The sequence below is a fragment of the Ostrea edulis genome, chromosome 6, assembly GCF_947568905.1.
Source record: "Ostrea edulis chromosome 6, xbOstEdul1.1, whole genome shotgun sequence".
NCBI lineage: Eukaryota > Metazoa > Mollusca > Bivalvia > Ostreida > Ostreidae > Ostrea > Ostrea edulis.
The window spans coordinates 23,384,654-23,399,652 of NC_079169.1; the positions used below are offsets into that span (position 1 = coordinate 23,384,654).

General features: G+C 35.3%; 2 pseudogenes; one reads left to right on the top strand and one right to left on the bottom strand.

The window, feature by feature from the left end:
• Nucleotides 1-1,330: 1,330 nt before the first annotated feature.
• On the bottom strand, nucleotides 1,331-9,220 carry LOC125683322 (uncharacterized; annotated as a pseudogene).
• Nucleotides 9,221-11,342: 2,122 nt separating this feature from the next.
• Nucleotides 11,343-14,416, top strand: LOC125647068 (uncharacterized; annotated as a pseudogene).
• The last annotated feature ends 583 nt before the right edge of the window (nucleotides 14,417-14,999 follow it).

Genomic DNA, 14,999 nt, shown 5'->3' on the forward strand with positions numbered 1-14,999 from the left:
GCGAGATAAAATCAAACCAAATTACAAGCAGACAGTCTATTATTAAATGTTATACTTGCGGTCAATCAGGCCACACTAGTAGACAATGCTCTCAGGGATCGAAACAGAATAGCAAAATAGGCGACACATCTACACAAAATTCAAAATGTAATACTGACCCAAACATGACCGGACTGTCCTTACGACCGGAAGTCCAGTCCAGCCAGAGCTAGGTGATAATAAGGTTTCGTCTTCAAATCGGTCGCGTATTTGTCTATCCTCTACGGCAGAATCATGTTGGTTTGCTAATGTTGTTTTGCAATCGCTTAATGTTAGTGGATACAGGGGCTGCTTTTTCTCTCATATCCAAAGAAGTGTTTGACCAACTCGATCTTTGTGATCATTCGTTAGAGAAAGTGACTCTAGAACTGAAGGCTGCAGATGGTGAATCATTTCGTGTATATGGGAAGACCCAAGTAGTTTTGTTGCTAGAAAATAAATCATTTTCGATCCCAGTAATTGTTGCTGAATTGGGAGGACTCTCAGGTACACAAGCATGCTTGCCACATATGATCCACATACATGTATGATTTTCATATGTGGATCATATGATTAGCTTCATGTGAGAATCATAAAAAAAGGGCATCATATGTGAATCATATGTGTTTCATATGATTTACATATGATTCACATATGTATATCATGAAAGGGAATTCATATGATTCACATATGAAGGTTTTGTGTGCATGTTGTGCTAATATGTTATATGAGAATCATATGTAAGGAAACTCATATGTAAATTGTATGAGACATGTATGTGTACTTTAAATTAATATGTAATATGCAGATGCTGGAAATCAAGTATTTCTATTCATTCTACAACTACTTCTTGATTAAATACCCATGTAAAGTACAAAAAAATTATTACTCAATATTCTCTAAAATATCTCAATCTTATAGATATGGAACGGCTTCAACGATGAACAGAAATAAAAGATTTGACAGTGCATATTTACATAACTTTTGAAATCAGAATGAAAGATTCACATATGTAAAAAGTGAAATTTTCACCAAAAAGAAGACAAAGCAAGATTAGCACTTGTCGATACATATATTTTGTGCTAAATTTCAGTTCCTTTCATACACATATAAAAAACATATCATATTTAAGTGTTTGCCCAACTATCTATTTTGTATTGCTTGTAGGAGTTATGAGATTGATCGCTGTTCGTTATCTTCACCTTGCATTTAAAAGTAACAAGTAAATCAATAACTGCACATTATTTTAAAGAAGAAATACACAAATGTACAATAAACAATACTTGAATTTATAAAATCTTAATTTAAAAAGCTATAATAAATATTTCTCAATTCTTCTCTCCTCCTTTTCCTCCAATTTCTCCCACTTGTCCAGTCTACCATCCTTATTGACGGTGTCCACAAACTTATGGAACTCAGTCCAGAAAGCAAAGCCACTTGTTCCTCCTTTACAGAACAATTTCTGTGATGCGCAGAAAGATCTCTATGGAAATTAGAAATAAACATATACAAGTATTGTTTCAGGTATTATGCATGCCTTTAAGTGAATTAATGCTAAAGTGAGATGGTTTTCTTCTAAGGAAATGCTATTGTCTCAAGCCACAATCTGGAGTTCGCTCATAGCTCTTTCCAGAATGGGAGAGGATGGTACATTTTGACATTTTGGCCGCGACATGTGACAACGAGTCAATACCATTTCCATTTTTTATTTAAATAAACTTCCGATTGTAGTACAATGTAATCTCATTGCAATTAAAATGAAAGTGTTTAGAATCTTTAAAGTCTACTTTAATTTCTAATTTTACATGAGACAAAAATTTAATTCCCATGCAGGCAAGCGAAAGATAATTAAATATTTCTTTCACATATCAAATTAATGAATCTATAAATTATTGCAAGGCAAAATGTGGTATAAACGAAATCTTTATCTTAATATATAAAGCATTTTGAAAAATACTGTATAACTAATGTGGTTGAAAATGGTAAAACAAACAATATTGCATGAAATTAATTACCAGCAATAAGGTCAAGCGTTCCCTCTCTATGTCCACAAGTGGAATCGCTGGTGGCAAAAACACTTCCACAGGTAGTTGTGGAGGGACTTTAAAGAAAGTCCCTCCACATCAATCTCCTTGTTGCCCATTAACTACAAAAAGGAATAATGACTTCAAGCATATGTATACTTTTAACCAGATATTTCAAAGAACATAATATACAATTATTCAGAAATCAAACTATTTCAATGATTTATGTGTATTTAATACTTAACCCCACTGAAAAAAGTTTCCTTTACACTAAAACGTTTAACATTGTTTTATGTCTTAATTTGTAATGAAATACATTTACCTCACCTTTTACTACACATGGTTTCTTAATTACCTTTGCTCTTGTCTGGTTCCTGTAATAAGTAAATTTTGTCGAGTCAAAGCTCGACAAAACCCCCAGGACATGACTTCTTTCTGCCCAACCTGCGTTACTGGCAAAGTCCTTCAGCATTCCCTAAAAAATGTTATCATACAGTTAGAAAATCCATACCTGTTTTTGAAATAAAAACAACATATGGGGGTTAATTTGTCAATGTATTTGCCTCTCAGTGCAGGCATAACAATATAATATTAATATAGCTTCATTAACCTTTGTAAAATTTGGCTGATGCAGTTTGGTTGCACCAGTTCTTAGAAGTATTTTATTGCGAAATAAGGTATCATTTCAAAACTTTTATTGGGATGTAAATATGAGTTGGTCACATGATCAAAATCCCATAAAGGGCATTTTGATAGATTACATCATTTATCAACACGCATTTACATCCCGATAATGTTTCAGTGTGAAAATAATACTTAATGATTATTTATTTAAACATCAAAGGTATAAATTAAATGTTTGAACACGTTACATGACCACTTATGATATTGGCTTTCCACCTCTTGAGAAGAAGAGTTTTAAAGATTTTTCCGTTATATTCCTGTATAAAACTTTGTTTGCCTATTATGACCCTGCCTTAGCCCCGGGAATCATGATTTAAACAACCTGAATCTACACTAATGTATTGAAGCTTTCACAGAAGTTTGATCTTTTCTGGTCCAGTGGTTCTTGAGTATAGATGTTATGAAAAATGCAATTCAATTCTTTAATTCTACAAAAATCAACCCTTGGAAGAGGGTGTGGTCCTTCATTTGAAGAAACTGAAATCCACTTCACACAAGGATGCTTGTTGGCAAGTTTGGTTAATAAAGTGCACCGCCACGGCACATGATACGCCCGTCACATATTGTTAACAGTATAGATTGTACCCATTAAAACATTTTTAGCTCACCTGAGCTGAAAGCTCAAGTGAGCTTTTCTGATCACCCGTATTCCGGCGTCCGTCTGTAAACTTTTCACATTTTCAACTTCTTCTCAACAACCACTGGGCCAATTTCAACCAAAGTTGGCACAAAACATCCTTAGGTAAAGGGAATTCTAAATTGTTAAAATAAAGGGCCAGGCCACCTTCCAAGGGGAGATAATCAAGAAAAGGTAAAAATAGGGTAGGGTCATGAAAAAATCTTCTTCTCAAGAACCACTGGGCCAGAAAAGATGAAAGTTTTACATACAAATTTATAGGAAAAATCTTTTAAAATCTTCTTCTCAAGAACCACTGAGCCAGAAAAGCTGAGGTTTATATGAAAGCTTCCTGATATAGTGCAGATTATAAATTGTTAAGATCATGGCCCCCGGGGGTCGGATGGGGCCACAATAGGGGGTCAAAGTTTTACATACAAATATATAGAAAAAATCTTTAAAAATCTTCTTCCCAGAACCACTAAGCCAGAAAAGCTGAGATTTATATGAAAACTTTCTGATATAGTGCAGATTCAGGTTTGTTAAAATCATGCCCCCCCCCCCCCCCCCGGGGGGTAGGATGGGGCCACAATAGGGGATCAAAGTTTTACATACAAATATATAGGGAAAATCTTTAAAAATCTTCTTCTCAAGAACCATTGGGCCAAAGAAGTTCACATTTACATGAAAGTTTTCTGACATAGTGTAGATTCAAGTTTGCAAAAACCATGGCCTCCAGGGGAAGGTTTGGGGCCATAATAGGGACTACGGTTTTACATGCAAATAGATATGGAAAATCTTCTGATATGGACCAAGGTGACTCAGGTGAGCGATGTGGCCCATGGGCCTCTTGTTTTTATATTACCTTAATTAAATGTCACAGTGACCTTAAAGTAGGATGCGACACACCCTCTACCTAAGATGCATTAGTTGACCAATTTTGGTGATTCTAGGTCTAATAGTTTTCAAGTTATGAGCCGGACAAGTTTTTGCCATATATGGCCATATCTTCTTAATGAAAAGTCACAGTGACCTGGTTTTAATGTGCGACACACCTTCTACCCAAGAGGTATCTACAGACAAAGTTTGATGATTCTAGGCCTTGTAGTATTTAAGTTACGGGTCGGACACGAAAAAGCTAACAGACGGACGGACAGACGGATATCTTCTTAATGAAAAGTCACAGTGACCTGGTTTTAATGTACGACACACCTTCTACCCAAGATGTATCTACAGACAAAGTTTGATGATTCTAGGCCTTGTAGTATTTAAGTTACGGGTCGGACACGAAAAAGCTAACAGACGGACGGACAGACGGATATCTTCTTAATGAAAAGTCACAGTGACCTGGTTTTAATGTACGACACACCTTCTACCCAAGATGTATCTACAGACAAAGTTTGATGATTCTAGGCCTTGTAGTATTTAAGTTACGGGTCGGACACGAAAAAGCTAACAGACGGACGGACAGACGGATATCTTCTTAATGAAAAGTCACAGTGACCTGGTTTTAATGTACGACACACCTTCTACCCAAGATGTATCTACAGACAAAGTTTGATGATTCTAGGCCTTGTAGTATTTAAGTTACGGGTCGGACACGAAAAAGCTAACAGACGGACGGACATGAACGCCATACCATAATACGTCCCGTCTTAAGACGGGCGTATAAAAATGGGTCAGTGGCAGAGATGGGGCGATTACATTGTAAATGTAATTGATTACGATTACGATTACTTTGAAAATCTATGATTACGATTACGATTACACATATTTTGAAAGTAATTGATTACAATTACGATTACTGTGAAAAGTAATCATGATTACATGCTTTCGAACAAGAAAAACAACAAATATTTACTGGTTTTATTAATAAGATACATTGTATAATACACTTTATATATTTATGTACAGTCTTTCATAAGTATTGGTAACATGATAACTGGTAAACCATTCAGTGACACTTAAAATGTTTATAAGAAATGTTTGTTGCACTTTATGAACATAAGTCTCTCAAACTGTGCATCCGTTAATCTACATCTATCAGGGCGAAACACTTTTCCAGCAACACTAAACAGTCTCTCAACTGGTGCTGATGTGGCAGGAACAGTTAGATATTTCCTTGCTAGTTGTGACAACAGTGGGAGTGTACTGGATTTGGTGTGCCAAAACTCAATAGGATCTGTGGATTCTGGAAGACAGGCTTGTGACAGGTAAGTAGTAACCTCATCTGCTACATCGGAAGATTTGGTAGGGGCTGGTGGGTCTGCACTGGCGCCGTTCATGAAGCTAAATAACTTGCGACGTTTGGGTGGAGGATCAACTGTTGTTACTGGACAGGTAGTTGACTCATTAGCTGGGCTTAGTCGGTTTCCTTCTGTCTGAAGAGCTGCCTTCTCAGTATCTGCTTCAGTCTGATCTTTTCACCATGCTAGCTTGAAGCGGGGATCAAGTGTTGCTGCCATTCGGAATGAAGGTTGCTCCTCATACACACTCAGGCGTCTCTCAATGGACCTTCTCAGTGTTGTCACCAACTTGTTGTTGAACTTAGTATTAATCTCAGCCAACTCGGCACGAAGACCACGCACACTGGGGAGAACTAAACTGGCTGTCACCACCTGGTCACCTTGTGTGAAGTCTGTAGCAGTCTCAAACGGGGTAAGGATGTCACATAGTTCTTGGAGCAGGAGTGTTGAGTTTCATTTTGGTATCCAGTTCATTGAGTTTTTCTTCGGGAATGCGCAGAACAGACCTGATCATGCTAACCTCAGAATTCCACCTGGTGACGTTAGCTGCCTGCAGTTTGCGATAATCCTCTAGGAGATCAGTACTGATAGTGGACTTGCGGACATGGGACACAATCTGAGAAGCTCTGGTGATGACATTGCGTACAGATCCAGCCTCTTTCATTCCCTCTCTCACCACAAGGTTGATGGTATGTGCAAAACACCCATCATGTTTCGTAAAATATGAAAACAGTTCATTATCCGGTTCTGTGAGTTCACTGTCAGTGTCATCAGTATCCACTTCTATGTCTGTTTCTTCTTGGGACTCAGGGGGTGATTATGTGTATCCAGGGAGCTTGAAGGCCTTAACCATGTTTGCTGCTTTGTCAGATATCACGTGGGCAACTTTCTCTGATATTTGGAATTCATTCACTACCTCTTCATACTGTGCAATGATGTTGTCAGCTGTGTGTCTTCCACTGAAGCGTTTGCAAGCAAGCATTGCTGTCTGTAACTTCCAGTCATGTATAAAGTGAGCTGTGATACCTATGAATGATCGCATCTGTCTGTTTGACCATATATCAACTGTGACGGACAAATATGGTACTTCACCTAGGAGTTTCGTGAGTTTGTTGTGGACACTTTCTGCTTTATTAGGAATGAGCACTGTGCTGAGGTGTTTTCTGCTAGGAACAACAATGCGTTCATCAATATCACTAATCATTTTCCTGAAATCTTCATCTTCAACAACAGAAAGAGACTGGAGGGAGCTAGCTACAAACAGGGGCAAGTTGTCTAGGAATTTAGCTTGTTTGGGGTCAGTTGCAGAGTACTTCTTCATCTTGTACATATAAGTGCTCATGTCTGTCTGCTTTGACTGCTCCCGTGAGCGTTTAACAGATTTCATCATCTGTTCTGAATGTTTTCTCTGAAAAACAAAAATTCTAGCATTTAGACTTTTTTGTCACAATAAAATGTAATAATATTATGGGTATAATACTGCTTGTTAATTAATGTAATAATATGTGATAATATATACATGTACATGTAAATTTGAATCATAAATATTGGTTATAACATACATATTGTATTTAATTGCAATGAGTAGGTCATACATGTATGTGTGATAAGGATTATGTGTTATACTATTTGTTAATTAATGAAGCATGAAATTCACTAGCATAGTGTGTAATGCACTGATTACTCTTAACACAAGTGATCACCTAATTGACACATATTATTATATAATCATTATATCACTATCCACTTATATTATTCAAAAGCTGAAGAACATAGACATACCTTCATGTGAGTGATGAGATTTGATGTTGTTTTTCCTGTAGCTGAGATAGACATGGGGCAGTATTTGCATTTTGCCTTAAATTTACCCTTCAGGGATTCTGCATCCTCTGGTAGATTATAATGTTCATATATAGATGACAGGGCCGTAAATTAACCTTCAATTTGGAGGAGGCAGGAAATTAGGCGGGGTTCTGGGCATTTTGTGCACACTGAACACGTTTCGTGCAAAATCCTTGATTCTAGGGCCTTCTAAGATGTTACTTGACTAACTTATTCTAAAAGAAAGATTTGGAATGCTTTTTAAGGGAGGTATCATGTTCTTAGTTATTGGAAACAACATAAATTCTAATGAACTTTAAATTTTAATTTTTTTTGGCTCAAAAGTTGCCTCCTCCGCCTCCATGTAATTTACGGCCCTGGATGAAGACTTGGCAGATTCCATAGTTGTATTTATTTGTCAAGCAATTAATCAGTGTGCCACTCAATAAGTTCAACACATATATGAGTATCAGAAGTCCATGTCATAAATATTTATAGTGAAAGGTAGATCTACTCAGATGAACTGCTTTATCTTCAAAGGATTTTTCCATAGTGATCTATGTTTGAAGTATTAGTATAAACAAATCCACAGAAAAGATGAAAGATGCTAATTAACAATAGAGCACAGTATAGTGAACTACTAATTAGGAGTGAGCTCATACTCATTAAGTAACAATAGATCAATGAGATGTACAGTAAATGATACAGAGTATACTAGTTCAGATTATTAAGTTTAATTTAAACAGATTTAGACCTTAGTTGCTATTGAATACATGCAAATACTGTAAGTATAATATCATATAGATATGGATAAATCTTATGATGGCACACATAACATACATAAGCTCTAACTGTTATCTAATAAATAATTATTTTAATATAAATATAAAGTAATCATTGTAATCATTATTGTAATCATAAATTACGATTACTTTGCCAAAGTAATTGATTACGATTACGATTACTTTGCTTTAAAAACAAATGTAATCAATTACGATTACTTAAAAAAATGTAATCGATTGTAATCAATTACGATTACTGATTACGATTACCCCATCTCTGGTCAGTGGTTCTTGAAAAGAAGTGAAAAATGTGAAAAGTTTGCAGTCGGACGGACAAACAAACAGATGGATGCCAGTCACCCTTCAAACAGAAAAGCTCTTTGGCTCAGGTGAACTGATAATTGAAATTGGAAATGTTGCCTCTTACAGCTAAGAATGTACTTTTCACTTTGGAAATAAAAACAATATGTCCCAATTTAAGGTACTCATTCTTAATTTTGTTAGCAAGGTAAACACTTTTGCACCTCTTTTGAAGTATTTAACCAGTTAACAATTATCACTGTTCATCAGGATTATATCAACTAACAAACCTGTATTTCTTGATCTTGGAAATTGATCCACGGAAATACGCTGAATTTGGCTTTTAGGAAGTTTACATACTCCTGTGAAAATACAATTAATTCATTAATTCACAGTATAGTATTAAATAAAACAGGTATATGATGGCTTTAAACCAGGGGCCATAATTTGAACACAATTGAATATACACTTCCTGACAATTAATGCTTCCATGTAAACATGATAAATGACGGCTTTGCTATTTTTGAGAATTAGCTTTCAAAACCCTTTCCAATAAATTCCATTGTCAAACTCTTATCATCTATTGTGGCCCCACCCTGTCGTTGGGTTCAAGATTTCAACAAACTTCATTTTTTTCCCCTATATATTTTGATGTAAAAAATCACAAGTCCCCATTGTGGCCCAATACAACCCCCAGGGACCATGATTTGAACAATTTACAAAGTACATTACTTCAGAGAGCTTGCATATCTGAGTTTCATCTTTTCTGGTCCAGTGAATCTTGTAAAGAAGATTTAAAAAAATTTCCAATATATTTCAATATAAAATTTGATCTCCTATTGTGACCCCATATACGACCCCCAGGGGCCATGAAAGCTAGACAGATGGACGGACAGGTGATCAGAAAAGCTCACTTGAGGTTTCAGTTCAGGTGAGCTATAAATATAAAACTGGCCTGCAGTTACACTAGCATAAGATAAAATGTTATTGGCTTTGTAAATAATTGATTCATAAATGCTTTTACTAAAATTAAAAGTTTTCATCATAGGTTTTAATTAATTTAATTCACTTTCTGTTGGAATATAAAATGGATCATATTAACTGTTAATCTTATATGACTTTTATTACAAATGATATATACTGTACCAAAACCAAGGTGTAATTACACCATACCTCAATAGTTGAGCCTTCTACTGACACTTTGGTCATTGAGAGTGCTTCTTTGTTCTTAATCCTTTGGACCTCTCCTCTCAATTTGTTAACCTCCTATGTCAGCTTTTTCTGTTCTTTCACTAAAAAAGAACATTAAATATTTCTTATTTATGAAGGTTTTGATTTTGGTCAAATTGTGCATTTAATTCTAATTCTAAGAGAAATATGTATCAAACAAACAAGCATCAATTATCTTATAATCACTTATCTATTTATCCCCCCCCCCCCCCCCCCCAGAAAACATTAGTATTTCTATAAAAAAAAAAATACTGAAAAATAATATTTTACTTTTGAATAAATTGGTTCCTATGAATAAGTTAATCATTACAATAATTAAAAAAAGAAAGAAATTAAGTTCCTTACAAATTTCTGACAACACTGCCATAATTTTATCCTGTGGAGGGATGTCAACAGTGGGAGTAGCAGGGGGTGATTCAGGAACTACTTGAGCTAACTGTGGAGAATCTGAGAGATTTGGGAGAGGCCCCACTTGTGAGTTTTCGAAAAGGTCATCTTGAGAGTCCTGTGAATAAATGCCATATGCACCTTAATGACTGAATGTCAATTAAAGTTAATGAATTGTTTATATATGATTCCTGTTTGTTTATGATAAAACCAAAATATCAGACAGTTCTTAGATCCACTCCTCATCTTTGTTTGAGTTACTGCCCTTAGACATTGAGTAAACACGCAAAAATACTTGTATTGCATTAAAATCTAAACATTTTATTCATAGATATGGGTCAGTGTATTGAATATAAACACATTTAGCGATACTTACTGCCAAGTAGTCTCTCTCCATCTTTCCGAACCTTTATGTTTTGATCGTCTGCAAGAGGGTGCTAAAATATGCTTGGTTAACTTCGCGATTAAACCGATGGCAAGTAATGCAAACAGTGTGAAAAGCGTTTTCTGAACATCGATTTTGACACTGACAGTTGGCACGATGGCTTTTCGCTGCAACGTCTGTGATGTGTCATTTGACAAAATAAATCATTTAAATCGACACAATCTTATAAGAAAACACCTATTAAATGACAGCTTCAACAGCCTGATGAACACCTGTTGTGACAAGGAGGAAAATCTCGACAATACGACGAAGTTTAATTCGTTTCAACGAGACCCAGACATTTTAGATAACAGTTTCGCAACGTTAATTAACGATGACGATTCGGATACCGATGGGGAGACTGAACCCGTCTCGGAGACAGAGGATTATGATCTCTTGGTATTGTACTTTGAAATTCTGTATCATTATTTAGAAATTTTATTAATTTACAAAAAGTTGCTGAGTGTTAACTTTAGACCGTTTAGTTTCATGTTCACAAAGGATAGGAAAATATTGACACTTTGCTTTTAGAATGAAGGCTTCAGTAGTGACTCTGAAAGCCAAACATACAAGGACCAAACAAATGACAGCAAGTGATATCCATTTCTAGACAAGCTGAGTCTTCTTTTATATGGATTGCTTCATAGTACAACACATCACATTGTAAGTAAAATGTGTAAATTATATTAAAATCCAAATTTTAAAAAAAACAAACAAGAATTTTCACATTCATTACAAACAGATCGAATCGAATTATACTTTGTTTAGAACAACTGACCACAAATATTTCCCTAATCATCAATTCTGAAAATGGATTTTTTGGTGTGTGTGTGTGTGTGTGGGAGGTATGATTGTATGGCATAAAATTTTGAATTAATTAAATATTTGTTTTAGTAATGTGCTTTGATACATGACCAAGTCAGTATTTCTTACATTGACACTGAAATTTGCATCAGTGATATTCCCCAACTCTATTTATTTTTGAACAGTAATAATATTAAATGTATAACCACAGTATCTGAAAATGTCATTCCTGTCAATTCCATTTTGTTTTCTTTAAAAGAGTTTGGAAGTGGCAAAGTTTGTGTGGTTCATTTTCAAAGAAGTTGGTGTTCCCAATGTACCATCGTTAAATCATATCAGAAACATGAAATTTGGGGACTTGGATGTAAACAGCTTGATAGCTAAGGTAAGATTCATCATTCATTTGGTATGAGTAAAAATGCAAAGGTGGACCCAGAAATTTGTGAAGGGGAGGGGGTCTAGCACTTGATCTTTTAGGTATGTTTCACAATCTCCACCCCCACCCTATTTACACCTTTTGCTTGTGCACATATTAACATTAAATTCACTACTTGTTTCCCAAATTCTAGTCATTGTTATGGACATATTCACATCCGAATTTCAATGATGAAAAAGAGCTAGTCTAAAGGTTACTCGCAATAGGTGGAGAGGGGGGGGGGGGGGAGCGGGGGCTGCATAGGCCCCCAGAAGCTCTGCGGTAAAAAGTTTTATATTACATATACTTTTAAAGGAATTTTTAAATGATACTTGTATCTGACGAAAATAAAATATCGTAAATATATACACATGTATCAGTGTTTCGTCCCATTTATCCTGATATACTGGTGTTGATAAATTTGAATAATGTAATTGCATATAAGTATCCACCTTTCATATAATTTTGACTAAAAGTCTCGTTGAAATTGAATAAATTAATTTTTTTGGTCCGCTAAAGGGGATGGTGTCTGGACACCCCACCCCACCCACCCACCCCCATGGATCTATTCTTGAAATGCATACTCATCACACTTGGATTCATGATGATCCAATCAGTGTTTTGTTGTTGGATATGGAATTTATTTTAAGAGTAGTTAAGGACAGATACATTTTTTTTTCTGATTGCAGTTATAAAAAATGTTCATGAGTATAAAACATTTGTTTGTTTTGTTTGTTTTTTCCTCATTGTGAAATATATATCTATTGATTTTATTCAACTGATATATTACACAGTATTTCAATGTTGAAAAAGAAAAAAAAAACAACTTTAATCTACCCAATGCAAGGTGAAGATAACGAACAGTGATCAATCTCATAACTCCTACAAGCAATACAAAATAGATAGTTGGGCAAACACGGACCCCTGGACACACCAGAGGTGGGATCAGGTGCCTAGGAGGAGTAAGCATCCCCTGTTGACCGGTCACACCCGCCGTGAGCCCCATATCCTGATCAGGTAAACGGAGTTATCCGCAGTCAAAATCAGTGTGCCAAGAACGGCTTAACAATCGGTATGAAACACGTCAGACAGCATTTGACCCAATGAGAGATTGTATTGACGAACTAGATCGTTATAACGACCATAGAATTTGCGAAATGCTGACTTCAATCGAGACTGTTGAAATCCCTGTACCATCAACTTGTTTGTCAGTAGCTTACCTCGATTTAAAAACTGACTATACCCAGAACAAGCTCTTGCATATCGAATCAGTTGAGATATATAAACACCATATGCAGGTGATAATGGAATATTGCTACATAAATGTGGGAAGTTGACGATGGAGAAGCTGAAATCATCCCGTTTGTCATACAGTTGAGTTGTTAGTTATTTCCTACATAGGAAAGGTGTCAGGAAATATAACCATATTCCCAACATTCTTAACATTTAATTTTTTTTATAATACTGATATTTTATTTACATTGCCAAAAAGTTGTATTTAGATTTATTGTAATATCAGGGAGAAGATGACAATGGTTTACCCTATACATTCTGAAACCAACTGAAATGGCTAAACTCCACTTGAGCAATCCTTCAATATCAAAGAACATTGCCAGGTATGTATAAATATGAAGATGACAATGGTTTACCCTATACATTCTGAAACCAACTGAAATTGCCAAACTCCACTTGAGCAATCCTTCAATATCAAAGAACATTGCCAGGTATGTATAAATATGAACACATATTATTTATAACGAGAATGAAAAGGTAAAACCATAGTATAACCAAATGTAGTGAAAGTGGTTCATGAATAACTGTGAGGCCTATTACTGTCACAGGCCACACCACTTTATGATCTTCAGTAATATACAATTGATGCAGATCTTCGTTATCTCAAACACTAACTGATATCAGGGATGTGTCAACGTGCATTGGCAATCCCAGCCACTTTTTACGTTATGTTTTTTATTTACCTTGTTTTCTTGAATCCTCGCATATTTCTAAGTTTAATCTTGGTCCGGTTTAGTTCAAGATAAGGAGGTTCGACTTAATTGTAATTTAGCCCTAAATTATTCTCATTAAGGTATCCACGGAAAACTGGTCTTCTACGTGAGCAAAGGGACGACAGTCGCCTCCATGAAATCGTATCCCCTTGGGAGTCATTTGGTGATACTCATTTTCATGCTGGGTAATGTTGTGGAATCAACAGCTGACCATATTATTGGAATCATAAGATCATTTTACGAGAGTGAAGAGGTACATTAATAAAATTTGCTTATTTTTTAAATTAGGTTAATCAATCACTCAGTATATTTTAAACATAAGTTTTGTGAAATAAGAGGTAAATATCTACAAGTGTTTAAAGTTTGCAGAACTTCATAACTAACTCAAAATTGAAAAAAAAAATCATCCCAATAAATAGTAGCAAGGGGTTAGCTGAATTCAGACTGAAAATATTCTAAAGCTTTGGTATTAAATTTTTAAGTGCTGAAGTAACCATTATACAGCATATATTTTATTATTTAGCATATTTCTATTCTTGTAGGAAAATTTTATTCTGGCTGATTTAGAAATATTGAAACAGGAAAGGATTGAAGACAATCAAAGGTACCATGTAGTGTCCAATTCATGCCCTTCTAATTTGAAATGTGTATTGGCTTAACAATTGATTGGTTGATTGTATCTCGGATTCGAGCCCTGCATGATCTTCCGCATGCAGGCGAACGCTCTAACCTCTAGGTCACCGCGACTGTCGTAGAATGAATATAAATACTTGATTTCCAGCATCTGCATATTACATAATTAAAGTACACATACATGTCTCGTATGATTTACATATGAGTTTCCTTACATATGATTCTTAACTAAATTTGGACATTAAGTCTATAAACTTCTGTTGAGGCCAATTACTGCATGAATATGATCATGATTTTTAGAGTCCTCATCAACCGTAAAATATTCATGTGAAACCAGTGTTCCAGTTTAGGTGTGAACAAAGTTGTCATTGCCTGAAAAATTGACATAATTAATACTTAGATGACAGTCTAGTCTAATGGTCATTTTGTTTGATATAAATGCAAGCTTCATAGGTAAAATATATTTTGGTATCACATTTATTTGTAGTACATCTATGTACATATAACCATAACCATAATTTTTTGTTGATTTTCTTTCAACAGCTGCTTGGTGAAGACAAAAAAAATGCAGTGCTGTTCCATTATCTAGTTTGTCTGCATACTCAGCAG